The sequence below is a fragment of the Belonocnema kinseyi genome, chromosome 7, assembly GCF_010883055.1.
Source record: "Belonocnema kinseyi isolate 2016_QV_RU_SX_M_011 chromosome 7, B_treatae_v1, whole genome shotgun sequence".
NCBI lineage: Eukaryota > Metazoa > Arthropoda > Insecta > Hymenoptera > Cynipidae > Belonocnema > Belonocnema kinseyi.
The window spans coordinates 117189614-117210400 of record NC_046663.1 but is presented as its reverse complement, the minus strand read 5'-3'; the positions used below and the strand labels follow the sequence as shown (position 1 = coordinate 117210400).

General features: G+C 35.5%; 1 protein-coding gene across 2 annotated transcripts in view; it reads right to left on the bottom strand.

Moving 5' to 3' along the window:
* The window catches only part of LOC117176212 (L-lactate dehydrogenase-like), a 111633-nt gene that overhangs the window by 14307 nt on the left and 76539 nt on the right, over positions 1–20787 (bottom strand). The gene's annotated exons all lie outside the window — the stretch shown is intronic.

Genomic DNA, 20787 nt, shown 5'->3' with positions numbered 1-20787 from the left:
GCGAATTCCAGGCAAATTGATTGCCCACACGGAGAAAAATTAATAAATAATTTGTATGAAGAGTGCTGTATTACATTACTATTACCGTACTCGTGACTATTGCTCGAGTGCAGGTAACCTTTCTAAACTGTTAAGTTGTGATGACTAGATCACATCATTTCTATATCTATAAATAACTGTTTAATAGACTAATAAAATTGAATGTGATGTATATATTTTACTTTTATTCATTTCAATAAAGTACCCTTTGCAAAAGGCACCTGATTTGGTAAATCCTTGTTAGAATATATTACTACGTATAGTTAAAATCAGAGTCGAAATAAGATGCCTCGTGGAATGTGAAATCTTCGAGGCACATAAAGACGCTCGTATTAGCAAATAAGTTTAAGTCTGCGAGTCCTCCCAGAAAGCTACCACCAATATCACGCAAACGCAGGCGGCAGATATGCCTGGGGTTTGGTGAGTAACCTACAATTTTTGCCAGCCGGCGCCGACCATTTTTAAAGAGCCATGTGCTCAGTTTTTTTACTATTTGTACGTATCTCCTTAGGTTCTGATGTTATAACTTTTACGGGGACATGGCCTCCTTTCTTGGATTTTTGTCTGGTGGCGAGAGCAATCCCGCGAAGGAGCCCCCTTACCCTCCTCTTTTTCAGGATGTTGCATCTGGCACGAGATGTCTGCTCTTCATGACGGGTAGCGCTTCTTAAATCAGAGGTTTCTGCAACCATTGCTGATACCAATCTTGGTACCGAAAGATCCATTAACTCACTCCCTAAAGTTCACTACCAGTATCGCTACAACGAATTCGAATCAGGCGAGTGCCTAATCATAATAAAACAGAAAATGAATTCGGAAAACGCGAAAAAAGATCTTGCTGCCGACACGAACGGCCGTATTTTACAAAAATACTTTCTCGGCCATATTAGCGACGTTCGTGGCAGTGGTTTCGACTACTCAGTCATGGCTAAGTCCTTCAAGTGAGCTAATATGCTGCTTGAAGAAATTCCCAGAAATTTGAACGGCTCAAGTTTTCTTCATTCTAGCCAGTTTTTCAACTTGCCAGGGTGTAATTCGCGTTGCATCCCATGAGATTTCTAGGGAAGAGATTGTTTAGAATCTTCAGATTTTAGGTCTACTCAGAAACAGAGTCACAGTCCTGGAAGTCTTCCGTCTAAACAGAAAAATGAAAGTCCACGAAACCTAGGAAACTAAACTTGAATCATCAAAGACTGTCCTCCTCACTTTTAAAGGAACATGCCTTCCAGAAAGAGTCTCCCTCTTCTTGGCCTTTTTTCAGGATGGCTCCTACATTCCTCTACCAAGAATGTGTCTCAACTGCCTTCGATTTGGACACATCAACAAACACTGTAAATCCAGTCAACGCTGATGTCTTTTCGCTACTAAGTATAAAATGACTTTCAAGAAGGCTAAAGCAATTCTAAAATCAGGGAAGGGCCCCGATTACGCGACTTCCGCTCTAACCTTATTTTTAACTTCTCCCAAGCATGGAATAAGCCAAGTCAATAGCAAAAGCTTCGACTCGCCTTCTGAAATCCTCATCTCAAACTCCAGGAAGGCATTCGGCATACAATCCCAGGACTACAGCTTACTCAAATGTCAGCTTCCAACCTTCCTAGTACAAGTGACCCTCTTCCTCGCTTTCCAACCCACCGTTCGCCTCTCTTTCTTCCTTTTCCACCCTTATGAACTTGCTCAACCCTCCGACTGTTAGCACGATCCTATCTGCTCTGATGAACCTAATCGAGATCTTATTCTCGGGGTCTCTTGATTTAGAGGAGGGGTAAAATTGTCTAAATACATTAATACGCAGTGTGACGAATCTAGCAAACCCTTCTTACCATAATGGCACAACTCAGAAAAATTTTCGGGGTGCCCTGAATAAACAGGGCGACCTTTCAAATATTAGGGACAAGTTTGATATAATTCTTCTTTCAGAAGCCTTTTTAAAGCTTACGTCCAAACAAAATTTAAAAAAGAAATACTTTAACATTATCAGGACGGATAGACTCAGTAATAGTCATGGTGGGCTGGCTATCACCCTTTGAAGAGGCATCACTTTCTCGCAGATCACCTCTATCCCTAGCATGGAGGACGAAGTTGAAACTTTAGCCATCTCAATTGGTACCTCACAAGGGGAGCTTCTTATTGTTTCAGTTTATAGGGTACCCACTCCCGCTAATGTTATAACTTCGGTGACGTGGACCCAAATTTTCGACTCGATTAAAGATTTGAATTGCAGCTCGGTTGTCATAAGCGTTGATTTCAACTGGCACAATTCCCTTTGGGGCAGCTCGCATAATTGTAGAGGAGCAATTAAACTCTGCTGTGCCTAGGATAAGGTAGATTTGAACCCCCCCTTTAACACAGGTGAACCAACCATTCGTACCCGTCCTGGAAGCCCTTCGTAGTAACGAATCCAGCGAAAGCGCGCTGTCCTGCAGGAGAGCGCTAGGATGTGAGGATAATGCCGTAGTGTGTCCGACGACAAGTTGACATTGTTCTCCTCAAAGTCGGAAAGCTCTTATACTTACGTCTGGGGAGGTATGAGAGTTATCACCCCTACGACGGTGGACCCACCTGCGATCGGGACAGGATTCCTAACGTGCGGGGTCATATGTTTTTTATGGATAACTTTCAACCTTCAATAAACTGTGCTGGTACATCCAGCAATCGATACACTCACAAATACACCAGAAATGCGGATAACTTTTGTTACATTTGTTCAGAATACATTGGGAAAAGATGAAGCAAAATAACAAACCAAATTGAAGATTTATACAGAACATGCTATGAAATTGAAATTTTACAACATAAAAATTGGGCCCCTCATGTAATCTGTAGCACGTGCAACAGCATGATCAGTCGTTACGAAACCAATAAGAATAAGAGCAAACTAAGATTTACAATGCCAACATTATGGGAAGAACCATGCGATGAAAACGATTGCTTTTTTTTAACCACAGTAGATGGTGTGAACAAAATTTAAAAAAATCAAGTAGCTTATCATACTCTTACAAGCGTTCAGTTTCCAAAAAAGACGACTGTAGAAGGCCTAGAAGATAACGAGTCACGAGCCAGCTTCACTACAGGATTTAATGCACTGCAAGTCGATGTAAATTTAAAAAAAGTTAGGAATCCTGGTCATGATAGAACAAATGAAACGTGTGAGAGCATATCAGATGAGACGGCTTTACGCAACTCCGATGAGACAGAAGACGAGTATTCTTCCGATAGCGAAGAGGAATTCATCACTTTCGGCGAAGAGAGACCTACGACAAAATTTGATAAAAAAATCTTAATGATCTATTTAGAAAAGCTGGTCTATCGAAGGAACAAGTTGAATTTATTTCTTCAGAGCTAAAGAGTAGAAATATGTTGACGAAGGGCACTAAAGTAACTGTGTATCGAAATCGAGAGGAACAATTTCGTATATATTTTGCAAAAGATACAAATCTAGTTAACTAGTTAACAATTATTTTTTGGTAGTAGACTTTATTACATAAAAGTGGGTTTCTCAGCATATTATAGTACATATTTTTAAATGTAAAAAAATTAAAAAAATCTTTTTCCATGACTTCCCGCGGAGATACGCCAGCCCGAACAAAATCGATTTTCATTCGGCGGCCACGATAACTCCACTTTGGCTTATCCGAAACACAACATCCAAAAAGATTCTTAAAAAGCACATAAGTGGGTATCGGATGAACCTCAATTATTAAAAAATATTAAAAAATGAATTCATGGTAGAAGTTTTGTGTTTTTGACCGTTTTTTGCAAAGTAAATTGTTTTTAAAAATTGTTAAATGTTAATGAAAAATTATGATGGAGGGTCATACGATAGCGATACACCTTATAAAAATTTTCTCCAAGTTTGTGAAAAATCGGCCCAGTAGATCGGCCGAGATCGTGGCTGCCAGCTTAAAAAACACTTTTTCGAGAAAAACGCGTTCAAAATTTAACCCTTCGAAGCACAGCGTATCATATATGATACACAGAATAAATGTATTTATGGGCAGTTTATGGGGAATAGAACAGTGAAACTCGGTAATCTTGGGTTTTCGGGGACGCTGAAAACGAACCCGACGTCAAAATTTCAAAATTCAAAATGGCGGATTCAATATGGCGGACGATATATATGAAAATTGATCCGATTTGCTTGATGTTTGCTACTCGGGGGTTTTCAGGGTCACTGAAAACGGATCCAAATGACTAAAAAACCCGCACTAATACTACCGGATAAGTACTAAAGAATTTTTCAATTCGTTTTTCAGGACACGTTTTTTCGATCTCGCAGCGCCAGATCGAGTTCACGGAGACCGACCTTACATTAAAAGTTGGTTCATGGACACCATGCGTTACGAGCGCTTCGGGGGGCCTCGCGGCGTATTTCGGTTTTCAGACACTTTCAACACGCTTTGAGAAAAATGTTGGTTTCTATCCTATTTTTAGATGTATATAGTGACCAAAAATGAGAAAAAAATTTTTTGGATTTTTTGGAAAATTATTTGTGTACCAAAAAAAACCGAACATATATCAATCTCAGAAATGGAGGATGTTTATTGACTCATCAAAGCGCAGCCTAAAGGCAGTCCTTCTTCACAATACAAACAAATACGATCCTGTACCATAAGCACATTCAACTGTGCTAAAAGAAGAGTATTCGAACCTTGAAATGGTTTGCAAAAAAATTAAGTATGAAGAATATCAGTGGCTATTTCGTGGAGACTACAAAATTCTCTCTATAATACATGGACAACAATCTGGATTCACCAAGTATCCATGTTACCTGTATATGTTTGATAGCAGGGATAGAAAAAATCAGTATGCAAAAAAAACTTGGCCATCAAGAACATCTTTTGAACCTGGAAAGCAGAATATTATAATTGAACCACTCGTCAATTCATCCAAAATTGTAATACCTCCTCTTCATATCAAGCTTAGTTTAATGAAACAATTTGTTAAATCTTTAAAAAAGGAAGGGTAATGCTTCGAATATTTGGGCCAAGTTTTTAGTCACAAAAGTGATTCCAAATTAAATGAAGGTATCTTCGATGGCCCTGAATTCCGCAGTTTATTTAGAGATGCAAAATTGGTTGAAACTAAGAATGATACCGAAAAAGCGGCATGGTTGAGTTTCAATAATGTGTGAACCAAATTTTTAGGTACTACAAAAGATGCGGATTACGAAAATTTGATAGCAGCAATGGTGCGAGATTTTCAGAAATTAGGCTGTCTAATGAGCTTGAAAATCCATTAGCTTGATTCGTATATCGATCGATTCCCAGAAAATAATAGTGATTTCAGTGAAGAACAAGAAAAGAGGTTTCACTAATACCTAAAAGAATTCGAACGTCAATTCCAAGGACGATGGGATGCAAATATGTTGGCAGACTACTGCTCGATGATTAAATGAGAAACGAAAACATCGGGACAAAAACGTCGCAGAAATCCTTTACACCGATCACTCGAATAGAATCGTGTGCCCAAAAAGAAACTAATTTAAAATCCTACATTTTAACCATTTTTCTTTATTATAAACCATAAAAAACCATGTTTTGTATTTTTCTCGAAAAGCAACTGGGAAACACCCCAATCTGACTTCAGATTCGGATTCAGCGACGAAAAATACATACGAATACACCTGTTTGGTGGTCTGCTCAGGATACACACACTCTCCTCTTGGGGGGCTTGGAACGAATCTTTGGGCAGCGATCACTTCCCCGTTATTTCTAGCACAGAAATTTCAGTACCAATAGCCCTATTTCAGTCGCAGAGATATAAACTTAAACGCACCAACTGGTTGTCATTCTCTTCTCATCTTTTCGAATCTATTTTACAGGATGCAGAGATGTCTGAGTCTACGAATTTAGACTGCCTCTTAAAATATGAGGCCTTTGTAATATGCGTCGACGAGGTTGTGCTCGCTGCGTGTCCAAGGGTAAGCCTGCGCTGGATGTCCACCGCCCTGGCCCTCCAGGGAGGCGTTTTATTCCTGCTCCGTGGCTTTGGCTGAAGAACTTTGCCCTCCAACTGCTTTCTTCGACTTCTTCCCCTATAACTGTGCGAGAAACGAATTTCTGGAGGCTCCTTTCACAGACCCTGAGCTCTCCATTACCTTATCGCCACTGAAAACTAAATACTCTCTAGGTTCAGACAGAGTTGACTATAACACCATTCAGCGTTTTCCTAAGGAAGTAAGAATCACTCTCTTTAACATCTTCAATTAAATCTACCAGTCTGGATCTTTTTCTAAATTCTGGAATGAATTTCTCGTCCTTTTTATTCCAAAATCAACTCCTCGAAAATTCCGTCCAATATCTTTAGCATCCTGCCTGTTTCAGATAATTGAGAAACATAGGTATTCAACAGACTCTCGTGGTATGCGGAGCACAATAATCTCCTGTCGCCCCAACAATTCGGGTTCAGGAAGAGAAGATCATTGAGGACTTTAAGGAAATTGGTGTCCCCTGACCGATGGCTCAATTTATCTATAGATCTACATACTGTAAAAATATTTACTTCCAGATTAACGGACAATTGTTGGGTCCAAGGCTCAGCACAGTGGGTCTCCCTCAGGGAACCATCCCTATTCCCATTATCTACTCTATCTACACTAGAAAAATACACACTGTCATCCCTAGAAATTGCCTGATAATAAAATTTGCAGATGACATTGCCATAATCGGTCGCTCTGCGGATCCTGCGGTTTATATCCATTCTCTGCAGCAGTGTCTGAATGCGCGCTCAGAGTTCCTGGACAGCAGGGGACTCGAGCTTTGCCCTGCAAAAATCAAACAGGTCGTTTTCAACAGACGCAACTTTGATACCGACAATCCTTGTTACACCCTTTCATTGTATGGCGTTATTACCCTGCCATCCCCATTAGCTAGATTTCTGGATATTTTTCTCGACTATGGAATCACGTTTAAATTCAACTTCCAATATCTCTGACAATATACCTAAAATCCTAAACATTTTCAAAGTTCTTAGAGAGACTTGGTGCGGTGTAGATCCTCATATCCTCAGAACTGTAAAAACGCCCCTTATCAGAAGCTGTCTGGAACACGGATTTCATATTTTTAATTTTACAACACATAAGAATTTCAGTTAATTAGAAAAAATTCGTAATCAAGCTGTAACGTTAATCTCAGGTTACAGAAATAGAACACTCATAAATGTTATGTTAGCAGAATTCTGCGAACCACCTATCAAAAAACGCTTTTGGTTTTTGGCTAAAAAATAAATCATAAAAATTTTCTCTGACCTTGATCATCGCCTATGAATTCTCATACGAAGACACTCGAGCCAATTTTAGTCTCTCGTGAAAAATATCTAGTTTTGCCTATATTTTTCTATAGAAGCTATTGCCATCTTGTACACTTTAGATAACATTATAAAGCATCGCTTTACCAAATCAGTAATTTTCACAAATTCACTCAGTGCTCTTCAAAGCATAGATACCATTTGTCCTAGTCCCATCAACTCCTGTCTAGTCTATATAATTAGTAACCGGTTAGCTATTCTAAACAAGCCCAAATGTACAGTCTCCTTGGTTTGGATACCCGGCCACAGTGGCATACCCGGCAACGAAGCCGCGGACCTGGCTGCTAAAACTGCATCCAGAGATGCATCTCTCTTAAACATTTCCCTTTCCTTCTCTGATGTTTTCAGTTTAACTTGTGAAACTTTAGATAAAACCTGCGACAACTATTGAAAAAAATAGGGGAAAACAAAGGCGTCACGTACTTTCTGTATTATTATAAACCTTCCAGTTCTACATCCCCCCTCTCCCAACCCTCCCTTATTAACTGAAGTTTTTGGTGGGACTGACGTTATAACTACAATCTCCACCATATGACGATTTGATACATAACTTTGACATCATTTCGATTCATAAAATAAACTTATTGCATAAAGGTGTTAGTTAGGCGTATAATTTAAACAATGAATAATACAAACTACAAAATAGCCTCGGAAAGGACTGTAACTTTTAATGACAAAAGGCATGCACACGGAAAATCTGAAGGTCATGTTTCAGGCGACGAATGGAGACTGAGTGTTTGGAATGCTAGGGGAGTAAATGATCTCAATGTAAAAGAATTGTGTGAAACTATGGAAGTGAGGAAACTAGACATTTTATGTGTGTCCGTAACAAAGAAAAAGGGATGCGAAACCAAAGACATAAAAAAAGTCGTGTTGAAAGGCGGATTTGAAATATGGTGAGGAGTAGACTGTGAATCACATGACAAACAAGCAGTAGGTCTGATTTTGAATGAAAGAGCAAAGCAGCATCTCAGAGACCATGGTTTCATATCTCACAGACTGCTGTGGGCCAGAATGAAAGTAGGAATCAGAAGACTATTTATCATAGCATGCTACGCGCCAGTTGATAGTGATCCTAGAGAAGTAAAAGACGCCTTCTGGGACAATTTAAATAGCACAATAAATATTTGCGAACATGGGGAAAGAATAATTCTACTAGGAGACATGAACGGTTGGGTGGGCATCCAAAATCAGGATACAGAAAGAGTATTAGGTAATTTTGGGGATCCAAGAACAAACTATAACGGAGATAAATTAGTTGGTCTATGCTTAGAAAGGGGTCCGTTCATTACAAATACTTGGTTTAGGCATAAAATGATCCACATGTACAGCTGGTCTAAAGGAAATAGCCGCAGTATAATTGACTTTGTTGTTGCGGATAAAGATAAAGATGCAATACTGATCATTACCTTCTGATCTCAAACATTAACTTAGATCGGGGATGGAGAAAAAAGAGAACCAAGAAAGCAAAACAAACGCGAATCAAAATTGAGAACCTACAGAAACCGAATGTGCGAATAGATTTCCAAAATAAGATAATCGAAAGCATAGATAGGGTAACATGGGAGGACCGTATAAAAAACAAAGATATAGAGGACGCCTGGACAATGTTACGGGATATCCTTGTTAGATGTACGATCGAAGTGTGTGGTACCGCAGTTGTAGGAAGAATGTCTGGTGATGCGTGGTGGAATGATGAAATTCAGGCTGCCCAAAAAGCAAAGAGAGAAGCGTACAAGAGAACTTTGAACATCGCAGGTCTTAGCAATGAGGAAAGAAATAGACGTAGAAATGATTATAGACGCGAAAACAGGATACTCAAACGATTAGTTAAAGAAAGTAAAGATACAATTAGAGCAGAAGAAGAGATGAAAATAGAAAACGACTTTGAAGGAAGCAAGAAACTACTTTATAAATAAATTAAAGGAAACAAAAGTACACAATTTGTTAACATGAGAAATAGTAGGCGTGAAATGGTATATGATGCAGACGGAATACTAGAGGCTTTCAGAGACTATTTTAGGAGACAATTCGGAGATGAAGCTATAGGCCACCACAACTGCGATGTTAAACACGATGCGATGGAAAACTCAATTGAGAAAGTCTGTGCCACTGAGGTTAGGGATATAATTAAGAACTTGAAAAACGGTGAGGCTGCCGGGGTAGACGGTATTAACGCTGGAATGCTTAAACACGGTAGCGCGTGCATACCACATAGATTGTGCGAATTGATAAATTTATGTTTCGAGATGGGAGACGTCCCAGACGATTGGAAAAAAAGCGATTATCGTACCAATATACAAGAGAAAGGGAGATAAAAGCGAATGCAATAATTATAGAGGGATTAGCTTATTAAGCACCGTAAGTAAAATATATGCAAAAATAATTATTCATAGGGTAATGAAAATAACAGAAGCAAAGATTTGCGAAGTGCAAAGTGGGTTTATGCCAGGAAGGTCATGTACGGATCAAATATTTAGCTTAAGGCAAATAACAGAAAAAAGATTGAGAGTAGGAAAAAAAGTTTTCTGTGCATTTATTGACCTAGAAAAAGCTTTTGACAAGGTAGATAGAAGTAAACTTTGGGAAGTCCTGAAAGAATATGGAGTCAGTGGATGACTCCTACAAGCTACAAAAACAATATATACAGGTAGCAAAGCGAGTCTAAGAGTGAATGGGAAACTGAGTGACTTTCGATATTATTGAAGGAGTTAGAAAAGGATGCGTTATGTCTTCATGGTTATTTATATTATTTATGGACAAGTGTTTAAGAATGGCTCTCTTCGACGAAGAGGGCGTGGATCTCGAAACAGTAAGGGTATGTGGGTTAGCGTTCGCAGATGACAAGGTAGTTATGGCAGAGTTTATCGAAGACTTACAAAGAATGTTGAATAAACTAGATGCAAGCATGAAAAGCGTGTGCCTCAAAATTGACGCAAATAAAACAAAAACTATGGTGTTCGAAGGAAAGAGTGATTAAATTAAATGATGAGAGAATTGAACAAGTTGATAAGTTTGTATACCTTGGTAGCTTATTTACTAGGGACGGGAATATAGATGAGGAATTAGATAGACGAATAAACGAAGATAAGAAGGTTATTGGTAGAGTAGGTCCCCTTGTCAGAAGTAAAAATAAATAAAATAAAGCTAAAATGGCAATACATAATTCTATATTTGTACCGACTGTACTATACGGTAGCGAGGCATGGACTTATCAAGAAAAAGATAGGAGTAAAATTAACGCAACTGACATGAGATTCATGCGCATAATATGCGAGAAAACCCTGATGAACAAAGTAAGTAACGAGATATTTCTAAAAGAATGTGGTGCAGAAGAGACGCTAGTAGACACATGGGAAAGAAATCGGTTAAGATGGTTTGGACATGTTGAGAGAATGCCAAATAAACGACTAACGAAACAAGTGTATCAAGGTAAAGTAAATGGCAGCGTGCCCAGAGGTAGACCGCGGAAAGAATGGTTAGAATGTGTGAATGAGATCCTAGTTAGAAGAGACGTAAGAAGTCACAGAAACACGAGAGCCTGCATGAAAAAATGCATGGACATAAAAGAAGCTAGAGAAGTATGACAGGACACGAAAGTATGGCGGCAAATAGTTAATAAAAAGGGTGTCAGTAGAGTGAATGACGCCTGAAACAAAAGACCTTGGCCACTAATGGACCCAAGTGGGGAACCTTACATAACGACTGCGTGAGGTTCTTCGCTTGGAGCGATTGCTAGAGAGATTGATCAGCAACCTGGATCGGAGTAGTGTTGCGGAACGAACGTGTTATTTACTTAAATAACACGAGAATTCTGGATCAATCTGAAAATTCTCTATCCCTTCCACACACAACTCCTTTCCCCTACCGAGTGAGTCATGCCTACCCCGAAAAAGGAATGGCTTAATGGTGTAATAATAATAATAATAATAATAATAATAATAATAATAATAATAATAGTTAGAAACCCTGGTTCTAGTCATTTCAGAATCGAAGAAAGTGGATTGATCTTATCAAATCTTTAAACAAAATTTTAAAATGCCCTCCTCCATACTGTAGCTGTGAATTTCTAGCAAATTCTATAATTAGGGTGGTTACCCCAGTTTTCAAATTTTTTAGGGAAACTAACTTGCAAATATAAAAACCTGTCTTTTTGCTCCTTTCTAAATTTTAAATCTATTATTTTCCTATTTCTTTATTTTGTCTCCGGGTTAACTTTCCCATTTACTTCGAGATAGAGTGGGCGAGCCCTGTTCGGCAATGTTTATGTTTCAGATTACGAGGAGTTTACACTCCCCTCACTTAGCCATGACAGGATATACAAGACAACAGCCAGTATTAAGCCAACGTTATTAATAATAAGAAGAAGAAGCCAACAGTTCGCGAGTTCGCGCCATTCTCGACTATACCTGTAAACATCGTATTTTTGTTTCCATTTCTGTGATTTACATTTTATATTACAATCAAATTCCAAGCTAAAATATTTAATCTTCAATTTATACTGAAAGCCACTTTTATAACTTTTATAACTGTTACAGTGCGATACCTCCATACTAAATCTTTATTTTCAGCCTCCTCATATTTCGAGAGCAAGTTTTCATTATGTTTCGAAATTAAAGAATAGCCTTCTCAGCCACTATTAATTTATTAATACAAATCTGAGTCCGGCAGACTAAGACCTCCTTAATCATACTCAAATTTCACTGCATAACGAAGGACACTAAAGTTTCCTACAATTTCTTCAGACAATACTTCAAAACTCTTAGCTTTGTATCATACACTTATTCGTTACACCGATTAACTCACAGTGAAAAATTTCTTGTAAGCCAAGTTGCGGAGCTTTTCGTAAACATACCGGCTACCTCGAACATATAATAACAGCTTGACAAGCATTCAAACTCAATTTTTATCTAATAGAAAAATAAATTCCGCCCGCCACGTAAGCTAGTGTAAAGAGTACTAAAATAATTTGCTATAGGTCTTAACCGCCCGCCATGATCCATTAGTACATTAGTGGTGCGAATGAATTAACAAGGAGAGGAATTGCTATGTTACACGATTTCCTTAAATATATCTTAACATTAAACTTTAGATTTCGCTTTCCTCTTTCGATTTTACAGACAAGAGGCAGATTTGAGTAATCGATCGAACATATTCAGAACTGCCAGTTTTTACGCAAACTGATCGTACTAAATCGTGTTTTCCTTGTAAAATTTAGTAATACTACCCAATAGCCATCGATATGACGGTGGTGAATCATGTTTGATAAGAGCAATATCACCGATCATGAGACTTAGAGTTTTATTGAATCACTTGTAGCGTTTCTGCGACGATTATATGTAATCAATATCGCATCTTCTTCAGTAAATTTCATAAATTTTTTGTACTAATTGCCAACGTGTCAATCGGTTCTGTGCAGTGAATTTTACGGATGGTTCGGGAATACTGGTCACAGGAACCCCAAATAAAAAATGTCCAGGTGTGACATAAGCGAAGTCTTCTGGATCATTGGAAAGTGGAGCAATAGTCCGGGAATTTAGGCAACTTTCAATTTGCGTTAGGAGAGTAGAAAACTCTGCGTAAGCTACTGTGCGCGCACCAAAAATTCGCTTTAGATGGTGTTAAAGTTTTAACACTAGCTTTCCATAAACCTCCGAAATGAGGTGCAGATGGAGGTGTGAAATGCCGCGAGGTGCCGTCGGTAGCGATTTCATTATGCAAATTATGTATTATCGAGCCTGAGTTTCAAAATAAAATTTCTTGATTCTTTATCAATCCCGTGAAATGTTGTGCTATTGTCACTATACAAGTTAGCAGGTCTTCCTCGCCTAGAAGAGAATCACTGGAAGGCGGCAAGAAAGGCAGCAGACGTACAATAAGACACAAGCTCTAAATGTACAGTACGCGTGCAGAAACAAACAAAAAGTGCAACGTAAGTTTTATAACTTTTGCTACCACGCCCACGAGAAAATCGTACATTAAAAGGTCCTGGATAATCTACTCCTATATGCGTGAATGGGCGATTAAGAGTTACTCTAAAAACAGGTCAGTTCCCTATTACTTGCTGGGAAAGAGTCGCTCTTTCTCGCGTACATTTATAGCAATTCTTGATTGTCCCATTAACCAGAGGGCGCATTCTTAAGATCCAGAAACGCAGCCTGAGCGTATGCAAGGTCAATTGTAGACCAGCGTGTAGGGATCTAATGTGAATATGTACGGTAAAATTTTACGTAGGTGATACTGTGGTAAAATTATGAGATGCTTCTCATCAAAGCTGATAGGGGCATGCCATAACCTTTCTCCTAATCGCAAGAAGCCAATAGAATTTAAAAATGGATTTAAGTTTTTCAGAGGAACATATTTAATCCGAAATATTCCGAATCCGAAATATTTGGGAGTTTAGATACGTTATGGCATTCTTGAATTCGTGGTTGTAAGTCAGATGGTTTTGGAGAATCGAGGCGATGATCTGGCCATTTTGTAGAGTGCAATTTTAATCACAGTGGGCCTAGCCACCATAAAGGATTCTTTAGAATATTTTCCGGCAAGAATCCCATCGTAGAAGGATAGTAGAAGGAAGTTTGAAGGATGCTTACCGAGCCAAGCCAAAACAGTCACTGAATCAGTCTGACAAAAATTGGGGACATTTTCAAGCGACATCGTATCCATGAGGAATTTGAGTACCTTAGCAAGCAAGGCTGCTCCACATAATTCTGAACGTGGAATTGAGAAGCATTTAAGAGGGGCTACTTTACATTTAGCCATTAACGAGCAAATGTAAGTATCATTTAAATATTCACGGAGAACCCTAAGATAAGCAGAAGCGGAGTAAGCTTTGGAAGAAGCATCCGCAAATCCGTGAAGCTCATAATGAAAATTTTCTTGCAGTTGACCAGTCCATCTAGGAATTTTCAGAGATTCTAGTTTCTCTAAAGTATTGTGATAATCAGACCAAGGAATTTAAAGGTCGGTAGGCAACTTCTCATCCTAATCAAGCTTCCGTAAGCAAAGCTCTTGCAGTTAATTAACCCATCGGATCATATAATTTAGCTATTAAAAAAAACGATCTTGTTAGTTAGAGTCTCTACTGAAAGAGAAGTTATCTTAAAATGAAACGACTCAGATTCGGGATCCCAAAATAAGCCCAAAACTTTGAGCTGAACATCTTGAGTTAACGAAAACTCTATAGCCCTGTCGCTTCTGCTTGGCTTGTACTTTAGTATCCGCACCAAAAAAATATCATCGAAGTAGATATTCCTTTCCAGGATAGTTTTAGCTGAAGAAAACTTACTGCACCATAAAATTCTTTGATAATTGCAGTCACGAGCATCTACCAAAATTGGTCTAAACATTTTTTCTATGTCAGCCATGTAAACAAAACGAGGCAATCTCCAGTTAAATATAATAGAGATTCAATCATTTAGAATCTTTAGACCAATATGCACGTGTGAATTTAAGGAAGTACAAGTGAAACTTGATGCATTAAATACAACTCTTAGTTTAGTAGTAGAACTACTTTCTCTCAAAACCGGGTGGTGTGATAAATACACAATCGGAATAGAATGATCTATCTCTTTGTCTCTCACAAGTTCCATATGTCTTAGTTTCTCATATTCAGATAAAAAAGCTGAATATTCTGGGAACAATTTTCCATTTTTAGTCAATCGTCGTAGAACCTTATCCAATATGATTTTTTCTTTAGAGCAGAAGGCACCAATTTTTAGTGGGGGCTCTTTCTTAAATGGTAATCGTATTAAGTGCCTCCATGGTTTGTGCGTTGGTGCGTCATGAAGAAATGTACCTCGCAAAACTTTTTTTCGTCAGTCAGGGAATCTCTATTAGGGAGTTCTTCCAGTTTCCAGAACTTTTAGTCAAGTCTTCATGCAAGACTTCAGAAGTTACACAGAATTTGCTTTAGGCCAGGCAATAAGTACGAGCCATATTTATTAGCACCTAAAATTAAATCTATTTGTTGGGTCTTTCAGGTCGCTCCCGGCGAAAATTGCCCGATCCCCCCATGCCTCTCAACCCGAAGATCGCGCCTTCCACCTACTTTGCCCCTGTAATCTTCACCCGTCGAACAATTCCATCAAATAGCCGATACGAAATCGGTAAATGCTTAAAAATATAAAATACAAATTTTATATTGAGAACTATGAATTATTATTTTCAATGCATGAATCAATTATTTTATTCAATTTTGCATCAAGAAAATATGTAGATGCATAAGATGTACTTTTAAATTTAATTAAAATGCAATTGTATCGTAATAAATATTTTTAGCTGCTACATCTTTTATGGAAAAAATTACTCATTTTGCAAATTAAAATGTACTGTGTATGAATCATATTATTATGTTGTTTTGAAAAAGAGGTGGTAGAAATTCTACTAAATGAAACTATACCTTTGAAGAAATTAAAATTTTTAATTGATGAACATATTCAGTTGAAATTTAAAATAATTAATTTTTTAAGTAAATATGATCGTATAGCGTTCTCGCATGTAGAATTAGCGATTTGGAGTTTTTAGATGTAGAGTTGAATGTTATAGGAATACCACCTCCCTCACGATTATTAATTTAAGTAATCAATAATTCGTAAATTTGTTTGTGTAATTATTATGAATTAAAAAAATTATAGTTAAATGATAAAATTGTATAATAAAGTTAATTTTTATTTTATTTTCAAATAACATTTTATAGAAATGTATGCATCTTACTATTTATGTAAATTATGTCCCGATTTATTAAATTGAGAATCCCATAATTTCAAAATTGAAAAAAATGTATTTTTTAATTTTACTCGAGTGGTTGAGTATTATATATAAATATTGTGCCTGACATTTATCAATTTAAGCTAAAAGGTCAGAAATTATTGGAAAGTTTCAAAAACATTTACCTCTTAATTGTTAGTTTGTAATAAAATAATCCGTAAATGAATTATTTATTGTCGCGTACACATACTCATCGTGCACTGTGCCCGTGGCTCGTAAGTTTTAGCGTATCTAGGCCGCGCGTTTGTTGAATTCCGCGATTCGCGCTCAGATATTTATTCTTTGCATTTGGAATGCTTGAATGAAACTTTATCAAAAAGATCTCTTTAGGTCGTATTATTTATTTGCGATTTCATACTCTGAATTTTTTACTTAAATAAGTATAGTTAAAGATTAAGTTTCTCAAAGCTCTGTAGGCTTTGAGGTACACATTATTATCGTGACACTCGAGCTCCGGACTCGTTTTTTGACAGATAGTTTATACTTATAACTTGAAATATTTTATTTTTTTTTTGCTTTTTTCGACTTATACGCCCCGATCGCCCCCTCCGAGACCAATGCCTGGATCCGCCGCTGCTCGTGTCGTTATGCTAATAATAGGATTTTGGTTTTCATATTATTTTTTATAGATAAAGCAAAATACCCTAGAAGTCTTCTTTTAGATTTTTTAAGTATCTCGGCGTCTTTTGGTGTGATATTGGAATTTTCGATTTTCTGCACATATTACTTATGATAAAACAAAATAACGAGTCCTATTGAAAAGTGGTTAAAAGAATTTTTGTAGGATTTTTCAAAACCTATCATTTCTCTTTGAGACTTTTTTTCGTATTTTGCGTCATTTGGTTCAAAATTGGAATGATGTCGTGTCAAATTTCGGGAAATTCTAATACTTTCTCCATCATAAATAATAAGAATGTAATAAATTAATTCAAATTTGTAGCACTTTTTTGGGCGAATAGCTTTTTTCTATCAATTTGTTTTTGTACCTTTTGTTGTTTTTCCACAAATTTTTCATTTTTATTTTTAATGTCATTTTTATTATTAAAACCAAAACTACATGTCCTGTTAAAAAGTAATTCATAGCAAATTTGTATCTCTTTTTCGGGTAAACAATTTTTGTTCAATCATTTATTTGTTTTTTTTTATAACGTGTATCATTTTTTCACAATTTTTTTTTAGATTTTAAATGTTATTTTTCGTGAATAAAACAAAAAGTACATGTCCTATTAAGAAGTGATTATTAACGAATTTGTAGATCTTTTTGAGATCTACAAAAAAAGGCTTTTAAAAAGCAATGTTTTTCTTCAATTTACTTTTTTTCATGCCGTTCGTTGTTTGGCTTAAAATTTTGATTTCTTATACTTTCTCAATCATAAATGATGAGAATAAAAAAAATTAGAGGCTCTTTCTATTTTTTTATTAATTTCAGTTTTCAAATCATTTGAATTTTTTAAAGTAAAACGCTGCTACTTTTCTCTGTAATATTGTTATTTTATCCAATATAAATAAAATTGAAAATAAAGTTTCTCAAGTATAGTTTCAATATACTTGTTCTCTGTCATTCTTTTAATTGTTGTAATTTCGTTTTCTGAGTCTTGTCAATTTTTCTTTGTGACGGGGCGTTAGTAAACTGCATTAACAATTGCATGGGGGGGGGGGGGGGGCATGCTAAAAACTATGGTTCGAACAGGGGTTGGGGGTCAGTGGAAGAAAAGTTACGAACTCAGATAACATTTAGTACACAGAAAATACAGAAGATCAACTTGACATCGATTTCCAATGAAACATTCGCTGCAACAAAAATTAACTTTACAGGATAAACTTTAACCAAATATCGGTTAAAATTTCTTTTGTTTTTTCATGACAATACATGTGTTTTGAAAACGCGAAGTTGCCCGAATAAATCTTTATGCCTCTGAAAAATTTCCTGCAAAAAATTTTATCATTACTTTATTCTGTGTATGTTTTCTTATTATTAAATTTAAAAAAATTGTTCTTTTTTATCTGTTTTTAAGAACCCCCTTTCTTCATTTTTTCGCTTAACTGCTTTTTGGTAGAAAGTCTACTATTATATTTGTTTAAAATTGCTCCTTTCTAATTGAAAATTCATGTGTTTTGCTAAAAACTGGTCTATTTCTACCGAAAATAAATTTTCTGCGTTGAAAATTCATCATTTTTAATTAAAAATGCAACTGTTTGGGTTTATTTCTGCAAGATTCACCTCTTTGGCTTAAAATTTAACTTTTTTTGTTGATTATTTGGTTTTTTTTTTATCTTCAAAATTACTTTTCTCTCTGAAAATTCCAAATTGTATTTTCTTGATTAGAAATTGTTCCTTTATAAGTTCAAAATTCAACTATTTGGTAGAAAATTCATGAAATTTTTTTAAAATTCGTCTTTTTGGTAAGAAAATTAATGTTCTTTGTTGCAAATTCATTATATATTTTGACTTTAAGTCTTAGGAATTTAAAGTGTTTCATATTGCATTCAAATCAATTGAAAGTGAGTGACGCCATGCCTCAATTCAATTGATGCATGGCGTAAGTTACAAGTTTGAGATAATAAAAGACACTGTGAGTCTCTTCGTGACCTTAATTCTTGCCAAAAAACCTGCTGATGTGTACAATGTGAAAATTATTTCGAAACTATTTAAGAAAAAAATAATTCACTTGAAGAAATAAATAAAATCAAACATTTTTTCAATTCTTGGTCGGAATTTTTTTACAAGTACGAAAAAGTATAATTATTTTTACAGAAAAACACCAATGAATATAATAGTTTTTTAAATACTAAGAAATTCAGGTGGCCATTTTAATCAAAGAAACAAATTTCCGGTCATTTCCAGGTTCGCAAAAAATTATTGAAAATTTTTTAATTCTTTGGAATTCTTTCATTTTCCATTTTTTTTGTAATAGTCTTAGTTGCTGACATGCACCCCTATACGCCTTATATTACTTCGGAATTTTATGGATTCCTCGATCCTTTGAATTATTTATATAAAATATTTGGATTTCTTTGAAGTAGTGAATTCTGATGAGCGTAAGAATTGCAAGTGGATAACTGCCCTCAAACTTTTAAAATTAAATTTTAATTAAATTAAAATGTATAATTCTTCTAAATTTTCGATTCAAAATATAATTTCTACTTTAATATAGTTCAAGATTTTTTCTTGTTGAGAAATCTGTCTGTTGTCCTTCTATTTTATAAATTTTTTTATAAGACTTTCTAGAGTTGTACACATAAAACCACTTTGTTTTAATTAAAAGTATAATAGAAAAATATAGAAGATATTACAGGGACAAACGTCGTGTCTTTCAATAAAAATATTTAACTATATTAAATTCAAAATTGAGAATAATAAGAAAAAAAAATCAAATCTGGAGACCAATTTAGTGACATATTAATGACAGAATATTGGAAAAGCTTAAACAACCATTGTTATGTATACTGAAATTTCAGTACCAATAACTGGACTTTTTTCGGTACAGTGCAAATTACACTTTCACTTTATGAAACGATTTTATTGAAACAAAAATATTAAAATCAATATAAAAAAGAATGATCCCAATAATTAATAAAGCAAACAATGTATCCTTTGTGACAAGAAAAACTTAAATTTTAAAAAGTACAAGGATACAATTTAAAAGTAATTCTGGCTTTAATTATTATTTATCTGGAAAAAATCCAAGCAGAATTATTTGTTGTGATTCAAGAAAAATGCGTTATAAAATAATGAAAACCTTAAATTGCATAATTGACTGAATTAAATGTAAAATTTTATTGAAACATTTTAGATCTATGCAAGGCACAGTCTAGTTACTGATTTTTGTAATTATTGTAATTATGAGAAAAAAGATTATACGTTTCAAATAATAATAATAAAAAAAAACAACCAGAATTTTAATACAATTTCGATAAATAATTAAATGAATAGTGAAAACCTTAAATTTTTCCTCAGGATTAAATGTAAATTGTTAATTCGACAGTACAGAGCAGTGTAAATATTACTTCAGTTATAAGTTAGTTATGCGAAAAAATTATACAATATTTTAAGATTTAAAAATACACATAGAAGAAATTTATATTTATTTTTGTAAGAATTATATTGTTTAAATCATTTTTTAAATTTCGCTGCAATTCTAAAATATGACAAGAATTTTTTCAACTTATTTATATGATATCTCTAAAGTTTCTATTTTAAAACAAACCAGACGAGGAATTAATTTAACTAAATTTTATTAAATTTTTTAATTTAGATTAATTTCATTTAAATTTTAAATTTAGTTTAAAAAAATAATTTTTTAAATTTCACTAAAAATCTAAAGTAAGAAAAGATTGTCGTTTTAAATTTATTTAGTATCTCGAAAATTTTCCTCTTTCAAAAAGAAACCGTAAAAGAAATTAATTAATTTTAACATAATAATAAATATAATAATTTTAGGCCCTTATTAATTTTAATATTTTCGGGGTGCAGAGACAGCCCCGGTCAGCTATAGATATGGCTGGCGGAGGCAAGCGCGAGAAACAGAAAATCACCGGCACGTTCGGTTTGGCTTTCAACGTGCGCCTTGGCCCCACCCCTCCCGTACACGTAGGCAAAGGATGCGGTTGTCATAGAAACGTCGAAAGGTTGAAGAGGACAGCATATAGATGCATGCAAAAATGTAG